The 13,308-nt window shown below is 38.3% G+C and overlaps 1 protein-coding gene across 1 annotated transcript in view; it reads right to left on the bottom strand.

Moving 5' to 3' along the window:
• Positions 1–13,308, bottom strand: part of JPH3 (junctophilin 3) — a 189,532-nt gene that overhangs the window by 141,741 nt on the left and 34,483 nt on the right. The gene's annotated exons all lie outside the window — the stretch shown is intronic.

Consider the following 13,308-nt stretch of genomic DNA (forward strand, 5'->3'; position numbering starts at 1 on the left):
TGGTCTCTCAGTGGTCTTCAACTCCTAGGCAGTGTGATCCTTCTTGCTCAGGGAAAAATAACAACTGAAGACCTTTTGCAGAAATAAGGATGATTAGTTCTCTTTCCCCTCAAAACAATTAAAAAAGAGACTCTATAAAAACGAGAGCTGATCTGAAAACAAAAAAAGAACTGGTTCAGTTCTGTTTTTGTATCCCCCAAGCACAACACAGTGCCTGGCATACTGTAGGTCCTTAATGAATGTTTTCTGATGGAGTGATTTGATTGAGTGATTATAGCAACATTTAATATCCGACAATTTCTCTAGTTTTAGATGATAAATTGCTTATATATATATATTATATTTTATAAATTGCAGAAATTTGTTTCACACGTCTACGTATTTGTAATCAGTTTTCTTTCTCTTTTCTTCTCAATGAGTAGGAGAGAGAATGGGAGAGAATTCAGAACTCAAAAAAGAAGGTGAATTTTTAAAAAGATTATAAATTGCCAATGTGTATTAGTACAGGGAGTTCCTTACCAGATAGTTCATTGGAGCAATGAAATAATGGATCCTGAGGATTAAGAACACAATGGGAAAAAAGCAGGTGGTGGAAAGGGTTAAATCCTATTGTTCTAAAGTAACAGCTCAACGTCTTGATGGGATTTAAGATCTACAAAGAAATTTCTGAAGCTTGATTATTATTATACCCATTTTACAGATGAGGCTCCAAGCTGGAAATGGATTTGCCACATTAGCAAAGCCTACTAAGTGTCTTTGATAGAATCTTTATCTTTTCATATCTTTTTGTTCTACCACCCAAAGGAAATGTCAGATCTCAATTATTATACCAGTGTTGTCGATCTCAAATAGAAACAGGGTCTTTAAACTTCTTCTTAGAAAGCCACATATTATCTGTGTTTTTTTACACTTAACTCATTTTGTTAACTATTTCTCGGTTACATTTTAAGCTAATTTGAACTGCACTTAAGAGTATATAGAGCAGTATGTTTGAATACAAGGTCTGACATTTTATGACCTATGCTATAAGGGTCCCAATGAGGAAGTCCAAAGCTAGAGTTATTTGAAGGAATTTTGGAGGAAGGTCCCAGAGGGAAAAAAAGAACTATGAGAGCTATTATCAGTAAGTGGGAAAGGAATAGCTTCCAGTCACTGACACCAAAGTGGCTAGTGTGTGACTAGAAAGAAGACCCTCATCACTACTCTACCAATCTACTAATGGGTGTTCCTTCCTTCAAATCTTTCTCCACTGCACAGCAGAATTGTCAAAGTAATATTCCCCAAATCTGATTCTGACTATGTCACTCTCCTGCTCCATAAACTGTAATGGCTCCCGAATACCAAAATCAAATATAGATGCCTCCATTTGGAATTTAAAGCTCTCCATAACCTTACTCCATCTTACCTTTCTAACATTGCTGCTAACTGATTGATGACCAAGTTGTAGTTTCCTGCAGTGGGGCAAGTTGGCTTTAATCATAAAAATAAATGCTCACATTTGTAGAGTTTACAAAGCACTTGACAGTTTTTTGAAATTGTCTTCTCCAAAATTACCAGTGATGTCTTAATTGCAGGATGCTGCAGCAAAGAATGATGGATTTGGAATCTGAGGATGTGGGTTCAAGTCCTGGCTCTTCTACTACCCTCCTGTATAAGGTTGGGCAAGTCTTTTGATCTTTCTGAACCTCATTCTCCTTAACTATAAAATAAGAACTTTGGGGGGCAATGAGGTGGTTCAGTGAATAGAGCACCAGCCCTGAAGTCAGGGAGAACTGATTCAAATCCAGCCTCAGACACTTAATAATTACCCAGCTCTGTGATCTTGGGCAAGTCACTTAATCCCAATGCCTTAAATATTTTTTAAATAATAATAAAAACTAAAATAAAATAAGAAGTTTGGATCAGATGACCTCAATGTTCCCTCTACCTGCTAACTCCACGATCCTTGGCAATCATTCTTCTTGACCACTCTACAACATTTGACACTGCCAATCTTTCTTTCCTTCTAGAAACCTCTAGGTTTTCATGGTGCTATTTTCTCCTGGTCTTTCATCTAAATATCCAACCTGTCCTTCTCTGTCCCCTTTATTACATACATCATGGCTCATTTCCCACCCCATCTGCTCATATCCTAGGCTCTTTTCTCTTATCTCTCTCTCTATATGTTCTCAATGACCTCAGAAGTTGTCATGTATTCAATTATTATGTCTCCATAGATGATTACCAAATTTACATATTCAAACTGTTTCTCTCCTGAGTTCTTCCAACTGCCTGTTGGACATTTCAAATTAGATGATGACCTAGAGATATCATAATTCAACTAGTTATCTTTTTCCCAAAACCCATCTCTCTTCTGAGTGTTCCTGTTTGCATCTAGGAACATCACCACCTTTCTAATCCCTCAGGTCTGCAAAATTGAGTTACCATCAGCCTCTCATTTTCCCTCATATCACCATCTCCAAAACATTGCCAACTCTTCTTTCTACCTTCACAACCTCTTTGATATCAGTCCTCTCAACTCACAGGGTCTCATCACAAAGGCTATACCTTCCTTTATTGGTCTTCCTGCCTCACATCTTTTCCCCTCTCCAATCAATCACCCACAGACTAATCCAAGGGTTTTCCTATAGAATTGATCTGATTATGTCTTTCTCCTGCTCAATATTCTCCAATGACTCTCTATGACTTCCAGAATCAAATAGTATTCTTTGTCCTTCATTCTTGAAGGACATCAATGAGGTTTAAAAACATCAATGAGGTGATGTCATGACAATCAAGTGAATTAGATTGGAGTGAGGGGGATGCTGTGCTAAGTCACCAGCCTCACTTTTTCCTCCAGAGCTATCTGGATCCAGCAGCCAGATATGAATCAGGATGATTAGAGATGGCCCTGAATGTGAGGCAATCATGGCCCAAGGTCACACAAGTAGTAAGTATCAAGTGTATGAGGTCAAATTTGAACTCAAAATCAAATATGAACTCCTATGTTTGACATAAAAGCCTTTGCAACCTGGCTCCAATTTGTCTCTCCAGTCTTGTTATATGTTACTCCCCTTCAAGCCTTCCACGGTCTAGCCAAATTGGCCTTCTTGCAGTTCCTAACATATGATATTGCATCTCCCATCTGTGTATCTTTGCAAGGCTGTTCCTCCTGCCTGAAATACATTCCCTCCTCCTCACACCTCCCCTAAGTTTTCTTCAGCATGACCTCCTACATAAGGTCTTTCCTGATGCCTCCAGCTGCTAATGTCTCCTTCTTCACAAAAATTTACTTTGTATTTATATATATGTGTATATATATACACACATATATATGTATATATATATATATATGTATTGTGCATATCCCTATTTCTGGGTATGTAGCATATAGGAAAAGTAATATATTCATGTCATACATATTTTACCCCCCTATAGAATGTGAGCTCTTTACTCCATTCTTTGTCTATGTATCTCCATCACCTAGCACAGTATATATACTTGATAAATGCTTGGTTATTGATTAATTGATTGATTTACAAAGCATATATACATCCATTTTGAGTCATCCCAAAGGAAGACTCACAGAAAGATAGATCTAGGATTTAAAGGTTATCTACTCTAAATCCCTCAATTTTTCAGAGGGGGAAACTAAGTCATAGAGAAGGGACTGGACTTGTCCTGGGGCACACAAGTAGCATAGATATGTCTAGAATCCAGCGCTTCTGACTTTCAGACTGATACAATGTCTCAGTGAAATCTCTCTCCACTAAAATCATCATGGTTTTATTCTGCTCATTATAGCATCATGAGGGCTACCAAACTCCTATAATGGCAATTCTTACCTCTGCAAGTACCCTCTATGCTCATAGTTCTGCCCTCAAACTTTTCCAATCCCAGTAAATTCAGCAGGAAAATATAATTCTGGTATAATGGATAAAGCAACAGACTTGGAAACACAAAGATCTGAGTTCAAATCTTGACCAAGATATTTACTATCTGTATAAAGCAGGGTAAGAAACTGAATTATTTGTTTCCTTATCTTTAAAATGAGGATGATAATACCTATCTCACTATTAAGAGAATTGACAGTGTGGGACAGTAGATGGAGTGGTGGTCCCATAATCAGGAAGCATCTGAATTCAAATCCAGTTTTAGAGACTTATTAATCTCTGCCTTTATTTCCTCATCTGTAAAATGTGAATAATAGCACCTACATCCCATTTTGTTTTATTAAACGAGATAATGTCTGTAAAGATTTTTGTAAATTTTAAATAAGGCACAAATTAATGTACAATGTATGAAAAGCATTTTTCAAAGTACTATGAGTCAATCATCATCATAACTGAGAATCATCATAGACTCATAAAATGAGGAATTTAGAGATAGAAGGAATTTTATAAGTAAGTTTTCTATAAAGTTGAATTGGTGATCTGGGTTTGAGTCACAAGTCAATGAGCTGGGGGGAATGTCCTGGGTTCTGGAAGGTTCCTACCTGGCTCACTGGAACAAAGATTCTGTGTTGGTAGACAATGCCCACTGCTGACAAATGACTTTGAGATACTGGCATATAAAACAGGAAGTAGCTAAGGTGTCACTAGAGACCAAGGACTGAGTACTCCTAGAGATACTATACTTATTGAGATAAATGACTAATCTTTTCTAGACTCTGCTTTATCATCATCATCTCTTTCATTTTCTCATTCTCCATCATCATCTTCATCCTCATCACCAACATTTCTTTGTCATTTTAAGATCTGCAAAGCACTTTACAAATAACATGATTTAACTCTCACAACAATCCCTGAGAAGTAGGTGCTATTGTTATCTCCATTTTACAGATGAGGAGACTTTTCCAAGGTCATTCAGCTAATAAGTGTTTGTGGAAGGACTCAAACTCTTGTTTGCACTGGTTTACACTAAAACCAGTCACAATCCTACAGTGGATACACCCTCCACTGAAATTTCTAGGATCAGTTTAATGGCTTGCTGGGAATGCAGATACCAGTATTCATTTGCAAGAGATTTTAGACATCATCCACTCCAACTTTTTCCTTTTGCAGAGGAAGAAACAAAGGTCTAATAAAAGTGGAAGTGACTTACCTAAGACCACATAGTTAATGAAGGATGGAATAGGAAGTATTTATTATTCACAGACTTTGTATTAAGCACTGAGGCTATAAGCAGAAAGAAGATACAATCCATGTCCTCAAAAAGCTCATACTCTAACAAAAGACAACACTTGCTAGATTATTTATCTAGTGGGAACTGAAAAGTCCTTAAGGTTCAAAGGCCGGGCAGATGGCAAAGCCCAAGACTTGTTAGGTGTTGGCTAGAAAGCAGGTAGATGGTACAGTGAATAGAGAGACACCCTGACCCTTAGATCACAAGGAGCTTGATGGCAGAAAGTGTTTTCAATCGATCTTTTATCTCTAGCATACTGGCAAACTGTAGATACTTAATAAATATAAAATGTTAATTATTATTCTGATGGTGATGATGATGTTGTTACTTAGTCAATCAATCAATCAATAAGCATTTCTTAAGCATCTGTTGTACAGTATCCCAAAAAATATGTATAATTTTATGCTATCAAATCACTAAGGTTTTGGGGAGGATCTGTATGCTAGGCTGAATTCTGAGGGATAAAAAGAGAAAAATGAGACTGTACCTATTGCCAAAGATTTTACATTGTATAAAGGAAGATACCATGGATCTGAATTAAAAATATATAAAGTAAATAGGAAGTAATTTTGGAGAAAGAAACATTACTAACTGGTGGGATCAGGAAACATAGCTAATATTTATTAAGCATCTACTGTCTACCAGGTTATACTAAGCATTTTACAAATATTATTTCATTTGGTTCTCACAACAACCTTGGGATTTTCACTCCCATTTTACAGATGGGGAAACTGAGGCAAACAACTGAAGTAACTTGTCTAGGGTATAAGAGGCTGGATTTTAACTGAGGCCCAGAGGTTTGTGCACTAAGCAACCAGTCTTTTTTTATTACTTCCTCTGATATTTAAAATATTTAGTAGGGGGCAGCTAGGTGGTACAGTGGATAGAGCACAAGCCCTGGAGTCAGGAGTACCCGAGTTCAAATCCAGCCTCAGACACTTAATAATTAGCTAGCTGTGTGGCCTTGGGCCACTTTATCCCATTTTGCCTTGCAAAAAATAAAAAATAAAAAAAATATTTAGTAGGGTAGTTAGTAGCCTACTGGGGGTACTAGGTGGTATATGTCACTTCATCCTGTTTGCCTCAGTTTCTTCATCTATACAATAAGCTGGAGAAGGATCTAGATCCTTGCCAAAAAAAAACAAACTCCAAATGGGGTCACAAAGAGTCAGATACACACTAAGCAACTCAACACTAAGAACAAGCAGTGGTACCAACCATAATGGTCCAAATACCCTTATCTTCATTTTACAGTTAAGGAAACTGAAGCTTCGAGTCAGTAAGTTGGAAAGTTAGGACTGGAAACTGTGTCTTCTGCTCCTAAGTCGAGTGTCCTTTCCATTATAACACACTGGTTTCCCCACATGTAAAATGGGGATAACAATAATATCCATCTCCCAGGATTCTTATAAGCAAAAAAATGAGATAATATTTATTAAATGCTTTGCAAACCTTAAAATGCCACATATAAGGCTAGTTTATTATTATAAAAGAATGAGAGTCAGAGAATTGCACATATAAATCATCACTATTTGCCTAGGAGCTTTTTCTTCCTAAGAACAGGAAAAATGGATTTCAAAGTTAAAAGGAATCTCAACTGTCTCTAGGCAGGAACCCTGGCAACAGCACTGAATCTAAGAGCAGGTAAGGGTGGCAAAGATAAGAAAGGCTTGTGCTTCAACAACTGCAAACAAAATCAAATGTGATCATTCATAAAAGTCATGCAAAGAAAGAGCTAAAACAGTTTAAAAGGAGGCAGAAATGTTCTCTTCTTTAAACTGATCAGAAGTGATCTCTTCTTCCCTTTAAACTATTTGGCTCTTTCTAAGTATCCCTTTTATAAATTTATCACATTTGATTTTGTTTGCAGGTGCTGAAGAGCATGTCTTCCTTATCTTTGCTGCAGGACTATGTAATAGTAAGCAAGTGTTTATTAATCACTTACTAGGTGGCAGACATTGGTCTAAGCCTCAGAGATGCAAAAAGAGGTTCATAGTATCTGCCATCAAAGAGCTAACAGTTCATAGGGGGGAAACAGCATGCAAACACACAGAACAGCTAAGTGGTAAAGATTCGTATTCCCAAGTTCAAATCTGGTCTCAGACACTTTCTAGTTGTGTGACCCTGGGCATGTCATTTAATACTGTGTGCCTGTAAATTTGTAAAATGAGCTGGAGAAGGAAATGGCAAACTACTCCAGTATCTCTGGCAAGAAACCCCCAAATGAGGTCATGAAGCCTCAGATCTAGCTAACAACAAATGTACACACAAGATAAAGACAGGGTAGATGAAATTAAAAGGTCCTGGAAGACAGATAATGTATTTCATAGCTATATTATCTCCAGCAACCTAGCATAGCCTCCTTTTTCAAACTTTTCATTTTTATTTTTTCATAATACACATAAACAAAAATTTTTAGCATTTGGTTTTTTTAAAGTTTGAGTCCCTATGCCCAAAGGGCAACAAAAATGTGCATACCCTTTGATCCAGCAATACCACTACTGGGTCTGTACCCTGAAGAGATGATGAAAAAGGGTAAAAACATCACTTGTGGGGCGGCTACGTGGTTCAGTGGATAGAGCACCAGCCCTGGAGTCAGGAGTACCTGAGTTCAAATCTGGCCTCAGACACTTACTAATTCCCTAGCAGTGTGGCCTTGGGCAAGCCACTTAACCCCATTGCCTTGCAAAAAAAAATACTAAAAACCAAAAAAAAACCAAACCAAAAAACATCACTTGTACAAAAATATTCATAGCAGCCCTGTTTGTGGTGGTAAAGAATTGGAAATCATGTAAATGTCCTTTAATTGAGGAATGGCTTAACAAACTGTGGAATATGTATGTCATGGAACACTATTGTTCTATTAGAAACCAGGAGGGATGGGAATTCGGGGAAGCCTGGAGGGATTTGCACGAACTGATGCTGAGCGAGATAAGCAGAACCCAAAAAACACTGTACACCCTAACAGCAACACGGGGGTGATGATCAACCTTGATGGACTTTCTCATCCCATCAGTGCAACAATCAGGGACAATTTGGGGCTGTCTGCAATAGAGAGTATCCAGATAAAGAACCATGGAGTTTGAAAAAGTTCAAGGACTATTCCCTTTACTTTAGAAAAAAAAACATATCTTATTGTCTGATCTTGTTATCTCTTATACTTTTTGTGTCTTCCTTAAGGATATGATTTCTCTCTCATCACACTCAATTTGGATCAATGTACAACATGGAAACAAAGTAAAGACTGACAAATTGCTTTCTGTGGGGAGAGGAGGGAAGTAAGATTGGGGAAAAATTTGTAAAACTCAAAATAAATAAAATCTTTAATAAAGTTTGAGTTCTATATTCTCTCCCTCCTTTTCTTCCTCCTCAAGAAGCCAAGTGATTTGATAAAGATTATATACATTTTCAGTAAAGCAATACATATTTCCATATTATTCATACTGCAAAAGAAAATACAGACCAAAAAGCCAACAAAAACAAGAATTATAAATAAAATAAAAGAAGTTCTTTCTCTGGAGGTGGACAGCATTTATCATCATGAGTCCTTTGTAATTGTCTTGGATCATTGTACTGCCGAGAATAGCTAAGTCATCTACAGTTGATCTTGTTATTACTATGTTTGCTGTTCTGGTTCTGCTCACTTTACTTTGCATCAGTTAGTTCAAGTCTTTCAAGGCTTTTCTGAAATCAGCCTGCTCATCATTTCTTATAGCACAATAAGATTCCAAACACAATTATATACCCCAACTTGTTCAGTCATTCCACAACTGATGGGCATTCCCTCAATTTCTAATTCTTTGCCACCACAAAAAGCATAGCTTCTTGATCATTTTAAGAATCTGTTGTCTGATAAGTGCATAAATGAATGAATGCCAACTACCATACTAAATATTTGTATTGGGACAATATTAGATGGTAGTTTCTAGAGTTCTCCATTCAGCAATGTGCTGAAGTTTTTAACCAATCTACATGAACTCATATACAGGAACTAGTTGGTTGGTATCGGGCAAAGGTAGGGTAGGAGTAAGAGAAGCTAAACTTGGAAGAAAACTTCCAGGTCCAAATCCTACTATTTTATGGCTCTTGGACTTTCTACCAATGATGCCCAAATAGAGATTATAGAAATAGTTCAAAGCTTTCTAATATGAAGAAAGATCAAAAATAATATAGAAGAATGAAGTAGCGTAAACTGTAGAGTGAACACAGGACAGAGAAAGCCAAAAAAAAAACAAACCTGGAAAAGTGGGTTCAAGTCTCTTAAATACATTCTCATTTGATCCTCTCTTGAATCCCTGTGAGCTAGGTGGCACAGGTGTTGTTACTCTGATTTTATGTCTAAGGAAACAAACTCAGAGAGATCAAATCATTTGACCATGGTCACACAGCTAGTAAATAATTGGCACCTGAATTTCAACTCAAATTTCTTCTGAGCCCAAGTCGAGAAATCTTGATGCTATACTTTATTGTTTGCATAAGAAAGACTCTTGTACAGATCTCCTTCATCTAAAGAGGCATCATGATATAACATTATATAGATAGGAAGAACCAGGTACAAATTCAGCCCCTGACATTTAATAGCTGTGTGACTGTGGCAAGGCAATGAGTTTCAGATAAACCTCAAATACTTTAAGTTAGAATGGATTGCTATCTGCCATAGCAAACAGACTCAATGTAAACAATTTCAAACTTGGAAAATTGAAAACTAGATAGCAAGTTCAGATTATTTAACCTAAAACTTCAAAGTTGCATCTTTGATTATTTATTGAAAGGAAAAAGACCCACCCCTTCTGGATAATCCCTCAAAAGGTGTCAGGGTTTTGGTGTCCCCTGGCAGTAAGCTAATTCTACAGTATCTGCATGTCCAGTGATTTTACTGTGTCAATGCTAGGAGTCATCATAATGACATATTTGATCCCAAAAGATCAAAGCATAGAGCTGACCCCACATGGCATTATCACTGTGAGGGCTCAAATTTTATGGAACAATGATGATCTAAATAGCACTGAATTGGGGGGGGGGTATAGTTCCTGCCCAAAGGTGTCAGTTCAATGGACCCAGCTTTATCATTCAGCACTCTACTACCTGTGTGCAACTCCAAGATGAAGTGTGGCAGTTATCTAAGAGCAATATCAAATCACAATCTTTCAGGGTAGAGGACAGAAGAATAGTGCCTTTCAGAAAGAGAATAAGAAACTGAGAAACAAACTCGGTAATTATCCAAATGGGAGCCTGCTGGAACACCCAGTTCAGTCTCTTCTACCACTCATAGTTTTTATTATCTACAAAGTAATGAGGTTTGGACCTCTTTAATAGGATTGGACCTTTGAGGCACATGGGATATAATAAAGGAGAAAGAAAAGAGAACCAGTCTAAGAGTCATGAGAGCTGGTGTCTAGAGGCAGCTAGACTGCATGATTTAAGAGTCCAAAAGGTCGGGGGCTCAGATCCCACCAATTAGCTGTGTGGTCATGGGCCTTTCACTATACCCATGACCAGCAGCCTGGAAACTGCTGGCCAAGTCCAATTGCTTCAATATTCTCAGTTGTAATAACCTACCTCACAGGGTCTGAGGAAAAATCACATTAGATAAATGTATGTGAAGTACTTTGAAGATCTTAAAAGAAATATTTTTAAATATCCCTTTTTTATTACTAGTTCTGGCTTTTCCCTTAAAAATCTCTAGTAGTTCTCCTTGGGTAAGTCACTTCCCTTAAGCCTCGGTTTCCTCAATTTCAATTAGGAAAGTGGGTTCGGTTGAATCTATGTTCCTTGCCAGCTCAAATTGAAATAATCCTCTGGTCCTGTACCACTTTGGGCAAGAAATCGCCCCTCTTGGACCAAAGCCCCAACCCAAGCCATCTGGACTTAGAGAATCATGCCCCAGGCCATAGCATTGGGACATACACCTGTTGAGGTAGGAGAAGGGGCCAGTGGGAATGTAGCCCTGCTTAAGACTGGATGTGTGAATTACTCTGGATATACCTGCCCCCTACAAAAAGTCCATGCAATAACACTCTGCTTGGCCAAAACGATGATCACCTAATCAATCAACCAGAGTGCTTCACACAGCATTAATTACACAAGGCTAAGAGCAAGTACCCATTGGAAGATGCAGCATCCATTATGTGGTCAGTAGCCTCCCAGGCAGGGCCAACTTGTGCACTGGAGCCAGCAGCATAGAAACCGCTGGCCAAATCTAGTCGCCTTGAAAGAGCATTTTGAGAATCATCAGAATAGGCAGAATGATGGGATGTTGCTTATTGGGGGAGGGGGGATTCACTGAGCAGAAGACATCCCCCAAAGAGGAAGAATTGGAAAATGGGAATGACAGCACCTCCCATCCAGGGTTGTTGTGAAGATAAAATGAGAAAATAGTTGCAAAGAGCTTAGCGCAATGTCTAGCAAATAGCCAGCATTTGATAAATATTTATTCCCTTCCCTTTCCCTCCGGGAGGGAGTAAGTAATGTGCTATCACCTACTTAGAGAGGGAGAACCAAGAAACAGAGACCACTTGGGAGTACAACATGGATTCAGAATCCATAGGATGAAAAGAGAGTTCAATACTCAAACTTAGAGCAAAAATAGTTATTAAAATGGAGTCTGTTTCATTGGTGTGGTAAAAGACTAATGATGTAAAATATTCCATCCTCTGTCAGACACAGTAGTTGGTTTTACTTAGTTGTTTCTGGGAAGCTAGATAGAGGAGAGCAATATTTAGAAATTACTGTGATATCCAAAACAAAAGACATGGATACAACTAAAAAACACCAAACATCAAACTAATACATAGAATGTCTGTTAAAAGTTGTATTATTCTGAATTGTCCCAAAAATGGAGTTTGGGAATCACCTATTACATTTGAATACTCTGCAGAGAGCCACCCACCCATTCCCTAATGATGGGGAAAAGGCTTCTAGAATCACCCAACACAAATCAGATGAACAGAGTGCTCAGGACTAGGGGTCATAACCAAAGCATCATTATGACCAAGTTCCAGAGTAGGTCTGCATGTGAACCATGGACGAAACCTTCACAGATTCTTGCAAACATTTCTTCTCACAATTAAAACAGAAAAGAAGAAAGATTTGGGTTCCAATACTGTGAGCAGTAATGATACCCATTTCTACTTGCACTCATATCCTCTATATTATACACAAAAGAGCCTCATCATTGAAATAATAGCTCTGTTCTCAATGGACAGTTCCCCTAAATCCCCCAATAGAGGTGCCGCTGTAATCAGCCTTCACCTCATATTGTGGTGAGAGCACTGGATTTGAAGCTAAAAGTTCAGAATCTGCCAAGTCTCTTTCTCTTATATAAGCCTCAGCTTCTCAACTGTAAAATTGAGCTGGGGGTTAGGAATCAACAAACTCTCTGTTTTCCAAAGTCATGCCACTCAAAACTCTTCCACAGACAGTGAAAGATGCCAGTTTTGCTTTCTTCATCTCTGAATCCCAGAGCATCCTGCTGCATAGACAACATTGGTATCCATTAATTATCAGGCAATTGATATTGAAAGAACAGTGTTTTAGGATTTTGGGTCAAGTCCAAGCTCCACCATCTGCTAGCTATTTCATCTTGGGCAAGTCCCTTCCTTTCTCTGGGTCTCAGTTTCTTCATCTACAAAATGAGAGGCCTCTAAAGTCCTCCCTAACTCTAAGTCCTCTGATCCTATAATCAGCATTGAATGGAACAGCTAGTTAATTAGAAAGCTAAGACTAGAAAAGCAGACTTCTGACCCCAGTCCCATATATTTTCCACTAGGAAAATGGGACCCTGGCATACTCATGATAAGGTCTTTTTGATTTCCTCAGTTGTGTAATATGAAGAAAGACAGGGGAGGCTGAGAATTTTAATCACTGAGTGAGCTCCTAAGATCCCAGATTTAAAGCTAAAAGGGATTTTGAGGTCTACCTCCCCCTCCCCTACTATGTTACAGATGAAGGGCCCAGAACCTCACAGCTAGTTAAGTGTCCATGGCAGGACATTCAACTCTTCCTCACTCCAAATCACATGCGCTATTGACTACTCCATGGTCCCCTTTAAGAACTGATGGCCATCTTTTTAAGTCCAGCAATTGATGGGAAAGGGAAGGGGGCCAGAAAGGGAGTTGCTGGCTGAAATCCCCTCCCTGTAAGCCA

This window comes from Macrotis lagotis, chromosome 1 (assembly GCF_037893015.1).
Source record: "Macrotis lagotis isolate mMagLag1 chromosome 1, bilby.v1.9.chrom.fasta, whole genome shotgun sequence".
Lineage (NCBI taxonomy): Eukaryota > Metazoa > Chordata > Mammalia > Peramelemorphia > Peramelidae > Macrotis > Macrotis lagotis.